The sequence below is a fragment of the Lissotriton vulgaris genome, chromosome 4_1 (assembly GCF_964263255.1).
Source record: "Lissotriton vulgaris chromosome 4_1, aLisVul1.2, whole genome shotgun sequence".
NCBI classification, from domain to species: Eukaryota; Metazoa; Chordata; class Amphibia; order Caudata; family Salamandridae; genus Lissotriton; species Lissotriton vulgaris.
In genome coordinates this window covers 1,049,020,883-1,049,035,620 of record NC_141691.1, presented here as the reverse complement: position 1 = coordinate 1,049,035,620, position 14,738 = coordinate 1,049,020,883, and positions in this window count along the sequence as shown.

Genomic DNA, 14,738 nt, shown 5'->3' with positions numbered 1-14,738 from the left:
AAGTGTCCTCATGGCTACATTGTACGAGTCTTATAACAATGCCAGACATGTTAGAGAGTGTTCCAAATCATCAGTTGTTAGGTACATGTCCATATTGGAGTCAAATAGCCTCCATACATATATGCCATCCAAATACCTCCTGAAGATTAGTGGCCGTTGGAGGAGAGGCCTGCTTTTTCATCTTAGGGATGGCACCTAAAAATACTCACTTTGCTTCCCCCTGGGATTTAACATCAACCATGACCAAATGCCCTGCCCATGTGGCACTGGCAGCAATCAAACCCTGGTACACTTTTTATTGTTTCGCAGATTATATGAAAAATTTACAAAACAATATCTGATCCCGTACTTTAAGGCATTTGCCAATATTGATTACAGTGCAGCATACCGTGAGATCTTCAGACTTGAGAGCGATGACCTGATTTTTCGTGTCAGCTCTTTTTTGAGAGTGGCAGTCCGCTCACTTATTTCTATGAGCAACACTTAATGTGTTAAAAGCATCTGAACACATAATACTACATCACTGTATGCCCTTATTCCCATCTCTTTGATGAAACACCAATTAAAAGTGCCATTTGCAGTTTTGAAACAAGCTAAAGTTTAAAATCTAATTGCACCTATATTATGCTGCTAAAATTTGTTTTACAACTGATTGCACCTGATATGCTGCTATATGTGCGTCCAACTTTTTATTGTGTTAATATTTTAATGTGTTATTTGCCTGCCCAATTGAAAAAATTTCATCATGAAATTGTTGTTTGTCCACTATGCCCCCTTCAAACTTCTGTATATAACTGTCACTTTTCATAATCTTGAAAGCTCTTTTTTTAACTATTGTTTTATATGATGCGTATCTCAAATAAGAGATTGTACTGCTGCTAAACTGTGCTTTTATGGATATCTGTATCCGAATAAAGATTATTGAACTTGTCGTAATTTGACGATGCTCGGGTTCAGCTTTGCTACACAAATTTCTCCTTATCTTGACTACGTTTTTGGAGGCCATTTTGAATTACTGGCTTCCATGTACATGAACATGCTGCCTCGTGGACAGCATGCCCTTTTGTCCTTTCTCTGTACCAATGGCCATCTAACTTGCCCGGCAACAGGCTATTTTTAGTACTGGTCAAGCTTGCACATGCGCAGTCAAACCCTCTGTATTAGTGGACGGTCATCACTTAGGAATGTGCCCCAAACTGACCAGTGGTATCAAAACTCCTCCCATGAGCTGGCTGTGTTCCAAAAAATGTCCTTATATGTACCTAAACTTATCAAATGTGTTACACCCATTCTTTTTATTACTGTAAAACTGTATAAAAGAGGTCGCACACCGATGTTCGGTGTGATACTTCTTGCATTGCCGAAGGGTGCTGTAGGAATGTACCACCACCCCATGGGGCCTTAATAAACTTGTCTTTTGCATTTCCAGTTTCCGTGCCAATTTCTACATTATGGTGTTATAGAGGTTTTGCAGAGTATGTAGGTCTGAAGAACCCGATACCACAAATTGGCGACCACGAAGGGACTCATCGGCGACTCGGATGCCCGAAGGAGAGGTCGTGACGAAGGGTTGGAAACTCGCCATGGACGCGTACGCTGCCACTGAGTGACCCGAGTCTTGGCACCCACTGTGTTTTTTCCTTTCCTTCTGATCTGACCTTCCAGGTGGCGCCGGTCCTCGACTGAGATCCTGATCGGTTGGGTTGTCGTACAGTGCCTGTTTGGCTGATTCGATTAAAGAACTTGGCAGCTGGAACCTGGATACTTGAGAATTTGGTTAGCTTGTGATTGGTAAGACAGTCTACGGACACTTACTGTGGCTTTTTGATTTGTTTGAGTTAGCTAACATTTGGTTCTATGATTTGAGTTATATGTGGAGTGCACCTCACATAGGCAGGCAGTGTGGAGATATTTCTTCGATTTTGTATTTGCTTGAATGGCACACCATGTGTAAAGTATATTAAGTGCCATTTTATGTAATATTGCGTTTTTGTGATATTTTTGACATGCCTGTTTTAAGCACACTTCGAGGAATGTGCTGTCTTGGAAAAGGTACAAATTATCGATTGAATGAATCTCAGCCGGCTCCCCCAGAGGGGACACCTAATCGCGAAATGTACGTTAAATTTGGCCTTCCCACTATTATGTATAGTACGTTGTGGCATAAATATACTAAAACTGATCGTGAATTGCAATGGCCACTACATGGGTCGTTTGATTTACGAAAGGTTCAATATGTGGAGCAATGTTTGTTTCAGCGCAGGTCTAGACAGGATATGTTTGATTGTGTGCGTATGTGGGAGAAAGCGGTGCGTGAACGAATGAAGCGTGAACAAGCCTTGGCGGATAAGGAGCGGCGAAAGGCTGCCCGTGATACAGCTTTACAGCTGGAGGAGAAAGAGTGGCAGGAAAAGAAAGAAAGGGAGGCACGAGAACGTAATTTGCAAATTAATGGTCAATTCCCTATTCGACGTCCTCTTTACCCTGTCCTTACTAATGAACCCAATGATTTTTCTTTGCTAGACCGTTGCCCGCCTCCATATGTTTCACCTACGGCTCCGTATGAGAGATCGTATGAAGATGATGAAGGGCATAGTCGTACCAGGCTAAGTGTTGATCGGGCTGCGGAATTGCGGGGGTTTGCTCGAAAACTTTATCTTAAAACTATAACTATTTCGGAAATTGATGACCAGATGCGTAAGTGGTCCGAGAAAGAACGGTTGTATTTCTTGAGTCATTTTGGAGATGAAGTTGTAGAACGGTTCAGAAAATATTCCTCTGAGTTGGAACCAAAAGATGTATCAGTTAGTCGCAGAATTTGCGTAAAGGTATTTTTGTTCTTACAGATGCGGATTCGTTTTTTCAACGGTTGGTCCATCTGCGGGATGAGGCGTTACAATTACGAGCGGCGAAAAAGGCATCAGACTTGGCTGCATCCGGATCAACGGAGAATTCCAAAGAGTATCCTATCTTTGGAGCAGATAAGAGTTCTACAGTTCACATTATGCCTATGCGAGAAGCTGCACCTTTATATGTCCCCCCTAAGGGGCAAGGTACAGATGATGATAAAATGTCTGTGGATGCAAAGGGCTATTTTATATATAATTGGGTTTACACACCATGGAATAGAACAGATGTTATGGCACTTAAGACTGCTTTGCCTGACCCTTGAAAAACCCCGGCAGCTTTTTATGAAGGAGTGGAAGGGGCTATTTCTTCGTGTGTTATGACATTAGTTGATATTGATCTTTTCTTTGGGTTAATATTACCTCCTGATATGTGGATAGCGATTCGTAAATTTGATGATCGAGCGATTTTGGGTGCAGATCGGAAAGAAATAGCCCAAGCTGATTTAGATAGGAAGCCCGCGTGTAAGCCATGTCAATTAATTTTGGATCTCCCGGGGGCTATTTTGAATACATTGAAAACGCTTGTTCCCCCTAAGAAGGTTGATTGGACTATGTTAGCTTCTTGCAAACAGAAACCGGATGAATCTGTTTCTGACTTCTTTTCGCGTTTTGAGGAAGCGTTTTTGAGGAGAAGGTCCAGACCATATATAGGGCCTTCCCCCCCTCCACTGCACAAACCAGTATGGGGCTACCCATCCTGCCGGATCAGGTGGTGCTAGACTCTCTCCCCTCTCTCTCTTTGGAGTCTTACACGGCCTTGGCTCTTCGAGTTAAGTCTGGGTCGCCGGACGACCCGCTCAAGCCACCAATGTTCAGAGACCAGATTTTTGCTCGCCCGGTTTGCGACTTAATCAACACGTCGCTATCATCAGGCCAGGTGCCTCTGAAATGGAAGCATGCGGTAGTAATGCCCATTTTGAAAAAACCATCTCTCGACCCTACAAAATCGGAGAACTACCGCCCGATTTCGCTTCTCCCGTGGCCAGCCAAACTCGCGGAGGCGCATGTTAACACCGCCCTCACTGGTCATCTGTCGCGTGCCAACATTCTGGACGACACCCAGAATGGTTTTCGGGCTGGCCACAGTACGGAGACAGCACTGTTATCTATGGTCGAGCACCTGCGGGCAGTTCTGGATGCAGGTCAAACGGCGGCGCTTGTTTTGTTAGACCTAAGCGCCGCCTTTGACACGGTCTCCCATGATATTCTCCTGCAACGTCTTGAGGAGATAGGGGTGATCGGCACTGCACACCAGTGGTTTCGTTCGTTTCTCAGGGATCGTTCCTTCTGTGTGGCGTCCCCGCCCTACCAGTCCAAATGTCATCCTCTGTCTCTTGGGGTCCCACAGGGTTCCTCGCTGAGCCCCACGTTGTTTAACATCTACGTGAGGCCGCTGGCTGAGGTTGTGAAGCTCTGTGGTATGACCATGGTGTCGTACGCAGATGACACCCAGCTAGCGGTCACGATCAGCGGGGACTCTGGGATGGATGCCCCAAGATTCAGAGAAGGACTCAGGGCGGTGGCTGGTTGGATGACGTCCAACTGTCTCCAACTAAACGCCAAAAAAACGGAGGTGATGATCTTTGGGAAGCGGACGGACCTATGGGGAGATACTTGGTGGCCCTCTGAGCTGGGGCCGACCCCCACCCCGGTTGCGGAGATCAAAAATCTTGGTGTCTGGCTGGACCCTTCCCTCAACTTCGTTGGCCACACTAAAAGGACGGCGGCGTGTTGCTTCGGCATCTTGCACAATCTGCGCCCTGCCCTTAAATACTTTGATGCCGCAACTCGTCAATTGGTGGTGCAAGCAACGGTTTTGGCCCGGCTGGACTACGCCAGCTCCCTTTTTATAGGATTAAACCAGGCCGAGTTAACCCGACTTCAAAGAGTGCAGAACGCTGCGGCCAGAGCAATCGTAGGTCTTCCTAGGTTTTGCTCGGCCGGTCCATCTTTGCGAGCCCTGCATTGGTTACCCGTTAGGCAGCGGATCCACTTTAAAGTTTTGTGCCTTTCCTTCAAGATTCTGAAGGGCCTATCGCCTCCCTTACTGCGCCAACTTTTGTGCCCTTATATCCCGGCCCGCACTTTGCGCTCGCTGGACCAAGAATTAGCGGTAGCCCCTCGGTTCAAACTCAGCCGGGTGGGGGTCGCTCTTTTAAGGTGCGGGCAGCCGCACTCTGGAACGCTCTCCCCTTGAAACTTCGGACCCTTGGTGACCTGCTTTCCTTCCGCAAGGCCGCTAAAACCCATTTATTTTCTGAGCTCTGTTAAATCCATCTCTCCCCCATTTTTTTAGTAATATTTTCTGTTCCCCTGTTGTGTTGTGTTCGCCACCTTGTCGGTGCGCCGGGACGCTCCTTCGCTGGAGCAGCCGTGCGCAATACAAATAGCACTAACATAACATAACATAACATTCCATGATTATAGGGGGCAATTATTAACAGAGGACACGGGCAGGCATTTGTTCGTTGACAAGTATGTGGCTAATCTCCTACCGTAGATTGCGAAACGTTTGAAGGCTAGCGAAAGTTCTTAGACCACAGCGACCCCAGCTTCTTTATTGACTATGGCTCAGTATTATGAGCGACAGGAATTGGAGGCTAAGGAAAGTAGTGATAAGAAAGCAAAGGAGTTAAAGACGAAGGGGATGTTTGCTCAGGTTCATGCGACCCAGACAAGAGGGAATGATAGGGGTAGGCGTGGATCGTATGGTACGTCTTCTGTTCGTACTGACATTTCTGAGGACCAGTGTGCATACTGTAAACAGTTTGGACATTGGGCTTCAGACTGTCCGGTGCTTCGAGAACAGCGTAATCAGCGTGGTCGAGGAGGTGGAAGGACGCGGAATAGTTATTCAGGATCGAGGGGTGGAACGAATGATCGTGGCAGGTTTGAAGCAAGGGGTCGTGGTCAGGATGATCATAATACTTTTGATCGACGAAATCAGTATCAGATAGCTGAGGGTGAGTTTACCGAGTCTCAGGATTATACACATGCATAGGATTGCGTAGGATGGGGTGTGGAATCGGTTGAAGTACCAGTAGATCAAAGGGGTCCATATGTATCAGCGCATGTTTTGGGTTCTACTGATCAGTTTCTGGTCGATACAGGAGCTACTCGTAGTGCTCTGTCTAAACACCTGGTTCCAAGGGCTCCCCTGTCTGGCGAAATAATTACATCAATAGGGTTCGATGGAACACCCTCTCTTAGCCCATTGTCACAACCCATTACATTTCACATTGATAAATTTGCTGCCCCATGCCCGTTTTTGTTGTCACCAAACACTCCAGATAATATTATGGGAATCGATGTGCTTAAACATTTTCGAGCAACCATACATTGTGCTCCTGAAGGGGTGCGGGTCATTTTGAATGAGAATTACCCAGATGTAATGAGAGTGTGCCTCATGCAAGAGACTGAGGCATTAGCCTCTCTTCCAAAAACGTTATGGGCTACTTCAGATACAGATGTGGGACAGATGATTATCCCTCCCATACGTATCACTGTTAAGGAGGGGGCATCTTTGCCTCGTGTACCGTAGTATAAAATTTCCAGGGAAGGTGAAATTGCTCTGATGCATATTGTACATGACTTGATTATTGCAGGCGTGGTAGAGGAAGTCCCCGATAATGTTTGTAACAGCCCTATTCTTCTGATTCTAAAGAAAGATACAGACACCAAAATTTATCGTTTCATTATTGATTTGAGAGAAATTATTAAGATAGTAGTGAATCAATACCCAGTGGTGTCTGATATTACCACCCTACTTACCTTGATTCCGCCCACGGCTACTACCTTCACTGTCATTGACTTGAAAAATGCTTTCTTTTCAATTCCCATCCATCCTGATAGCCGATATTTGTTTGGCTTCACATTAAATAATAAATCGTATAGATTTTGTTGAGTTCCTCAAGGTTACACTGAAAGTCCGAGCATTTATAGCCAGGCTTTAAAAAGACAGCTTGATTCTTTCGATTTACAGTCTGGAGTGGCTCTTATTCAATATGTTGATGACATCTTACTTGCAGCAGACACGCAGGAACAATGTGAAGAGAGTAGTCTTGCTTTGCTTTCTTTCCTTGCCCAGAATAATCACAAGGTTTCTAGGAAAAAGCTCCAATATTGTAGACCAAAGGTGACCTACCTCGGTCATCTTTTGTCTAAGGAGTAACGTGTATTGACATCTGATCGAATCCAAGCGATTTTAGATACACCAGTCCCTCGCACCCAGAGAGATGTTCGTGCTTTTATAGGTTTAACGTCTTTTTGTAGGCAGTGGATAATGGGGTTTTCACACATTATAAAACCTTTGTTAGCATTGTTGTCCAAAACTACACCGAACCCCCTTGAATGGACAGATGAATGTCAGAATGCTTTTGAACAATTGAGACAAGCCCTTTGTTCCGCACCAGTACTAGGTACACCAGATTATACAAAGATTTTTACATTATATGTACACGAGAAGGATGGGTGTGCATTGTCAGTCCTAGTGCAGACACACGGGGATAAACAGAGGCCTTGCGCGTACTTTTCAGCGGTACTTGACCCCGTAGCACAAGGTTTACCTGGGTGTTTTTGAGCAGTTGCAGCAACAGCAGTGGCTATACGACAGAGTGAGGGAATAGTGCTGTCACACAAGTTGTTGGTTTTGGTTCCCCATACGGTAGATGCTCTGTTAAACCAAACAAAAACCCAGTACTTAACGAGTGCACGTTTGACAGGATATGAGCTAACACTGCTGGCGCCACATATTACACTGAAGAGATGTGACACTTTGAACCCTGTTACTTTATTGCCGTATCCAGTTGCTGAGGGCCAGGAGGAAGAACACCATGATTGTGCTTTTCTGACTGAAGAACAAACAAAGGGTCGTATTGACTTACAGGATATGCCGCTTCCAGATGTAGATGGGGAACTGTGGGTTGATGGATCGTGTTTAAGGTTGCCAGATGGTACAACTTCTGCAGCCTATGCGATCACGACACTTAAGACAGTGGTAGAAGCAGCACGAATGCCACAGAAATCGGCCCAAGCAGCTGAATTGATAGCTTTAACGAAAGCATGTGAAGTAAGTGCTGGTTTATGTGTCAATATCTACACTGATAGCCGGTACGCCTTTGGAGTAGTGCACGACTTCGGCCTACTCTGGAGGGAGCGAGGGTTTTTGACTTCCCATGGAGTACACATTATGCATGGAGAATTAGTACGTGACCTCCTGAATGCGTTATTGCATCCAAAGAAAGTAGCAATAATCAAATGCAGTGCACATAAGAAAGTGACAGACAAAGTAGGCCAAGGAAACGCCTTTGCAGACCGTATAGCGAGAGAAACTGCTATGTTACCAAATGTTTCGCCAATATATGTGGTGAAATCGCAGGCTGACAGATGGCATGATGCCAGAGAGGAGATATTAGATATTCAGAAATCAGCGTCTGAAGCAGAACTCGTAACCTGGGCAAAGGAGGGAGTGTTGGATGATGAGCGTTGTTGGAGGAGCAAGGATATGGAGAGATGGAAATTGCCTGCAGCTTACTTGCAAGCAATGGTTCAAACGACACATGGATTGGCACATGTTGGAGCTCTTGCAATTACTAAATTGCTTACGCGAGTCTGGGAGCATCCTGAGATTGCCAGTACGGCCAAAAGAGTAGTGCAGACCTGTCTGATATGCTTACAGTACAATCCTGCTAAAGGGACGTATACTCCAAAAGGAGGGTTTGTTCTACCTACTGCACCATTCGAAGTACTACAAATGGATTACATCCAGCCTGAGCGTTGCAATAACCTTTTTTTTTTATAAACACTTTATTGAGGTCAGTAAAGCAATCCACATTGTCAGCAATTCGATACATATCATGTATACGGGAATAGCAAGTGGCGGTGTCAACAACACAAAATGAACATGCAACTGTCCAGTAAGATTGCATAGAAGGATAACATGTATACAGTAGTGTTATTTTTCTAATAAGGCAACAGGTGTGGATGCACTGTAAATCAAAATGAACGAAAATGACAAAAAAGGGTATAAAAGAAACAGAAATCATATTGGATGTCTTGCGAGAACAACACCTTAAGTCAGTTAGTAAGACAATGCACATAACTATCGGTAACAACCATCTTAGGGCTAAACAAAAAACGATGATGACTGGCACCATCCTGTAAGGGTACAAGCAACCATCAAGAGCCAACACAAGTGGCAGGGGACAGAACAGTCCACGGGCCGGATCAGCACCGCACCACTGCCCACAGCTCCAGTAAGAAAAGGCTCCAGTGCCAGGAGGGGTGAAGAACCACCGGCCCACCTGAATCAGGCCACCATTCACAAGGAAAATAAGTGCGCCGCCTCGAGGACAATCTCAAAGCGGGTGCAAGGAGGGAGAGCTCACGGTCTAACCCACCCCGGTCGGAGTGTTGGGATGTAAGGATTGAGAGGGGGCCACCCCCGCCCTCTCGGTTATATAATGGCGATAAGGGCCCCAGAGGGCGGGAGGAAGTTGGAAGCTGTTCCGAATACTCCACGCTATTCATATTACAGTACGCCACGCTCCTAAGCCACGATGCGACTGTGGGAGCGCGTCGCGAGCACCAAAGCAGCGCCACTTCTCTTTTGGCCAGCAGGAAGCAAATGGATGCCAATCTGCGGGTTTTACAAAGGAAATTGGACACATACCCCAGCAGTGCAATCTCAGGCGTGACAGTCAGTGATAGAGTCAGTATTGCACCCAACGTTCTGTGTATCTCAACCCAGTAGGTGTACAGTCTCGGGCAGGTCCAGGAAAGGTGTGCAAAGTCAGCCTGGGGGGCGCCACATTTAGGACAGGTGTGGGATCTGTTGGGGTCGATCTTATGTGAAAGCGCCGGTGTGTGGTATAGTCTCCGAAGAAATTTAAAATGTATAAGTTTGTGTCTGCTATTCATAGAGACCTCCCTGGTCATGGCACAACACGCTTCCCACTGATCATCTGTGATCTGTGTGCCTAAATCTAGTTCCCAAGCGGTACGGACCGCTTCATCCGACGAGGGAAGTGAAAGCAAGCACAGTTTGGACACCATGTGGGCCCCTGATGTGTTCTGTATGATGTGCGTAAGGGCCGGAGTATCATCAGGCGGGAGAGGAAATGTATCAAAGGTAGCTCTCAGCATCGCTCGCACTCTTGTAAGAATGAATGTATCCATAAATGTGCGGTCCGTGAAGCGGGGATCTTCAGTGATTGTGAAGACGTGGCCATTGGGGAATAGGTCGCCAATCGCGTGTAGCTGGAACTTCGACAGCGTTCTGCTGACCACCGTTTCGCCCGTTATAGGGAGCCAGTGGGAGTTGGGCAGCGGGAGGGCAGAGGAGTATAGTGCGTCTATGCGAAGCAAGCGCCTAAGTTTGTCCCAGGCCCAAGTCGTTGTGGTGAGTGGGAGTATGTCATGTTGTTCTCGGGGGGGGCCCTTGGAAAGAATCGTCGCGAGGCTCACCGGGAGCGCCGCGTCAGCTTCAGGCCTCAAATGCGGAATCCTGGCATCAGGATGATACCAAGAGTGTGCGTAGGAGCACTGGGCGACCAGGTAGTAAAGGTAGAAATCTGGGACCCCGAAGCCGCCCTGCTCGTATGGTAGCGTTAGCGTGCGCCAAGCCAGTCGTGGGCGTTTACCCCCTATACCAATCTCAGCAATGCAGTACGCAATTGCGTAAAAAAAACCTTGGTAAGAGGAATCGGAATATTGTTGCAGAGGTACAAAAACTGGGGGAGAACAACCATCTTTACAATGGCGATGCGCCCAGCCATTGACAAAGGGAGACGCAGCCATCTGTCGGTGTTATCCTCCAGAAAGTCAAGAGTTCGTCCATAGTTTAAGCGAATAATGGACACGGTATCAAGGTGTATATGTATCCCCAGATACTTAACAGAGTCCTCACACCACTCCAGCGGGAGGGAGCAGGGCCATTGCACGGTGGCGGGGGTGAGGGGAAACAACTGTGACTTGTGCCAATTGACCCTAAGGCCAGAGTATTCGCCAAAGCGTTCAATCTCAGATAGCAGGGGTTGCAGATTGGTCTCCGGAGTACGGACATATAAGACCATGTCGTCCGCATAGAGCGAGACCAACAGAGGGCCTGTGCGGAACTGCAGCCCTCTGTGGAGATGTTTTTCCTGTAAGTGTCGCACCAGGTGATTCATTGCCAAAATAAAAAGCAAGGGAGACAAGGGGCATCCCTGGGGGGTACCTCTAGATAGAGTAAATCTGTCGGAAATGGTGCAGTTTATGCAAATGCGGGCCGCGGGAGCAGTGTACAGCAGTTCTACTGTCGCGACAAACATCGCGGGCATGCCCATCCTGCACATCACATCCAGAAAAAAGGGCCATTCCAGCGTGTCGAAAGCCTTTTCGGTGTCCAAAAAGACCGCGGCAGCAGGGGTGGCTGGATCGATTCTGTGGAGAACCGAAAAAATCGTGCGAAGGTTCAGTGATGTTGACCTCTGAGGGACAAAGCCCGATTGTGCCGGTGATATAATGGTGTTAACCAGCAACGCTAACCGCATCGCCAACACTTTGGCCAAGATCTTATAGTCCAGATTAAGAAGCGAAAGTGGGCGATAGGAGCTGCAGACCGTGGGGTCGCGTCCTGGTTTGGGCAACAAAACTATGACCGCTTCGCGAAGAGTCGGAGGAAGAATGCCAGAGTCCAGGGCCTCGGCGTACACTTCCATAAGAATGGGCACTAGCTCTTCCTTGTATTCTTGATAAAAATCAGCCATGAAGCCATCAAGGCCAGGTGCTGAGGACCCCTTCAAGGAGTCGATCGCTTCCGCGATCAATTCCGGCGTGATGGGATGGGCCAAAAAGTCCTGCATGTATTTCTCCAGGTACACCATAGCGATCTCATTAATGTATGGTCCCGGGTCGCGACACTCCGCCGTAAGGGCAGATGAGTAAAGATGCCGATAGTAGGCCAAAAAGGTGCTGCAAATGGCGGGGGTAGTGACATGGCGATCGCCCTGCGCATCCGATATTTCAGTAATATACGCCGCTTGACGGGGAGGGCGCAAGAGCTGGGCCAGCAATCTACCCGGCTGATCGCCCTCACCGTACTGGCGTGCCGTGTGGTATTTGCTCAAATACTTCAATTCCTTGTCTGCCGTGTCCCTGAACTCCAGGAGCAGTTCGAGGCGATGTGCCTCGTGGCCCGGGGAGGGGTCAGCAAGGATTACATGCTCGATAGCCAACAACTCCCTCTCCAGGCGGGACAGAGTGGCACGGATATCTCGCAGCGCCCCAACATGTTTGGTGATGCATACCCCCCTTATGGTAGCCTTGAACCCCTCCCATAGTGTGGCTCAGGTGGTCACCGATCCAGTATTCAGTTCGAAGTAGTCTTCAATCGCAGCACGAACCCCCTCTGTAAAGACCGGGTCTGTTAACGCCCTCCCAGGAAACCTCCACTGCCGTTCGTAGCCGCCCAATCGAGGAACTGCGAGGGACAGGACCACGGGGGAATGGTCTGAAAGGGTGCGGGGAAGAGTGCAATGATCCGTGACCCAACCCGCCAAACCCGGAGAAAGTAGCCAGTAATCTATTCTGGTGCTGGTGTTGTGGTAGCCAGAGTGATGTGTGAAAACAGGAGAGGTAGAGTGTAGCTTGGCCTCAATGTCCAGAAGTGAGAAATGGGAGCATATGGACGCCACCGCTGCGCGGGCGAGTGGTTTGCGATCAGGGGAGGGGGACGTACTATCCCTACCGGTGTCCATCAGCATGTTGAAATCACCCCCCCATCGCCAGCATGTCTATGTCAGAGTGTAAAAGTGAGAGGTACAGGTCCTCAAAACAGGCCGGGGAGTCGACATTCGGACCGTAGACTACCACAAAAGCAATTTTATGGCCATACAACAGCCCAGAGATCAGTGCATACCTGCCTTCGCCATCAGTTTTGCTATATAAGAAGACAAATGGAATCCGCTTATGTATCAGAATTGACACCCCACGCGCATATCTGCTGTAGCATGAAAATACTCTGTGGGAACCCCAGCCCCTAGCAAAGGAGGCCGTGTCCGCCTGAATCATGTGGGTCTACTGTATCAAAAGGACATCAGTCTTATGCCTCTCAGCGTATTGCAGAACCTGTTTCCGTTTACGGGTGGAATTCAGCCCTCTAACATTCCATGTCATCAATGTCAGCCTCGACGGACCAACCTGCAAGCTTACCCGGGCCATAGTGTCAGATCAAAAGGTGTGAGCAATAAGCGATTATGTAACCAACCAACAGTATGTGCCTCGCAAGCAAATGACAATGAAAAAAAAAGGGACCAAAAAAAACACACACACCCCCCCCCCACCCGCCACCCAGCCTCCCCGCACCCCAAGAGAGGCAGAACCCAACTAGTTTCTGAGCAACGGTGCAGAAGAACAATGAACAGTGATACAAAGCTTCAGGACATTTCTGCAAATTGAAGCGTGATACGCCCCAGAAAAAAGAGCAAAACACATCGGCATATGCCATGGGGGGAGGCAACGCCATCCCCCGAGCAGGCAACCCTACAGCACAAAATTAGAGATATTAGCAAGCATGGAAATCCGGATGTAACAACACACCCCTTCTAACAAACATGAAACCACAGCTGGAGTGTCACAGGTAATCAGCCCCGGCCAGAGTCAGCAAATAAATCTGTGCTAGCTTGTGTGTCCGGCTGCTGCGGAGATGTAGGCCTGGAGTCAGAAGCCAAACCTGGCCCCTGTTTGTATAAGCGGCAGAAGTCTTGAGCAACAGCTGGAGAATCAAAAATACGGAACCTGCCATGAACGTCCACTTTTAGACGGGCAGGGTACAGCATGCTGTATTTTAGGCCGAGATTGCGGAGAGCCGCCTTAACAGTGATGTACTTCCGTCGCGCTTCCTGCACCATCAAAGTGTAGTCCGGAAAAAAGGACAGCTTACTCCCTTGCCACTGCACTTCCCCCATTTCCCGTGCAGCCCGGAGGGCGACGTCGCGATCTCAAAAGTTCATGATCCTAGCGATGATGGGCCGAGGCGGCAGCCCCGGGTTCGGCTTAGGCCCCAAAGTTCTGTGAGCCCTTTCCACCACGAAGCCGGCTGTGAAGGTGTCCTTGCCAAACAGTTCAATGAGGAGCTTCTCCACAAAGATGTCGAATCGGCCCGTGGCAGTTGTCTCCGCCACGCCAAGAATTCGGATATTATTGCGCCGGCTCCACGCTTCCAAATCTTCATTCTTGATGGCCACGTCTTTAAAAATCTTCTCGACCCGTTCCAGCCTTTTCAGAGCCTTGGATGACCCGTCCTCCAAATCAGATACCCTTGATTCCGCTAAGTCCAGGCGCCGATCGTGAGCCTGCACCGTGGAGCCGATGTCAGACAGTTTTTTTTCCAAACTATCAAAGCGAGTGTCCAGCGCCTTAAAGCCGGCGCGCATCTCCCCCATCAAGGCGGCCATCATGGGCGTTGCGTCGCCAGTATCTGGTGCCCCCTGTTCACCTAAAGCCGCGCCCGGAGGGGGATCCGCGGCAGGCAGTGGGGGTTTATCAAAATTAAGTGTCCTCTGGGCCGGGTCTTTCTTCCCCATGGCTGGAGATGTGTGGTGGGGCCGCAGACGCAGCGACAATGGCGGAGAGCAGGGATCAATTGTAGTGCAGGCGATCGGGTACAACCCCCACCTGGGCAACTGCAGCAGAGAAGTGCAACAGGCAAGTAGTGTGGACTCAGATCAGGAGAGTAAGTACAAGGAGACGCGGGCCAGTCACAGGTAGGTTAACGGAGCGCCTCCAAGCCGGCACCACGTGCAGAGCGTCGCCACCTCAGTCGTGGGTGTGCACTGGGTATATATGGTG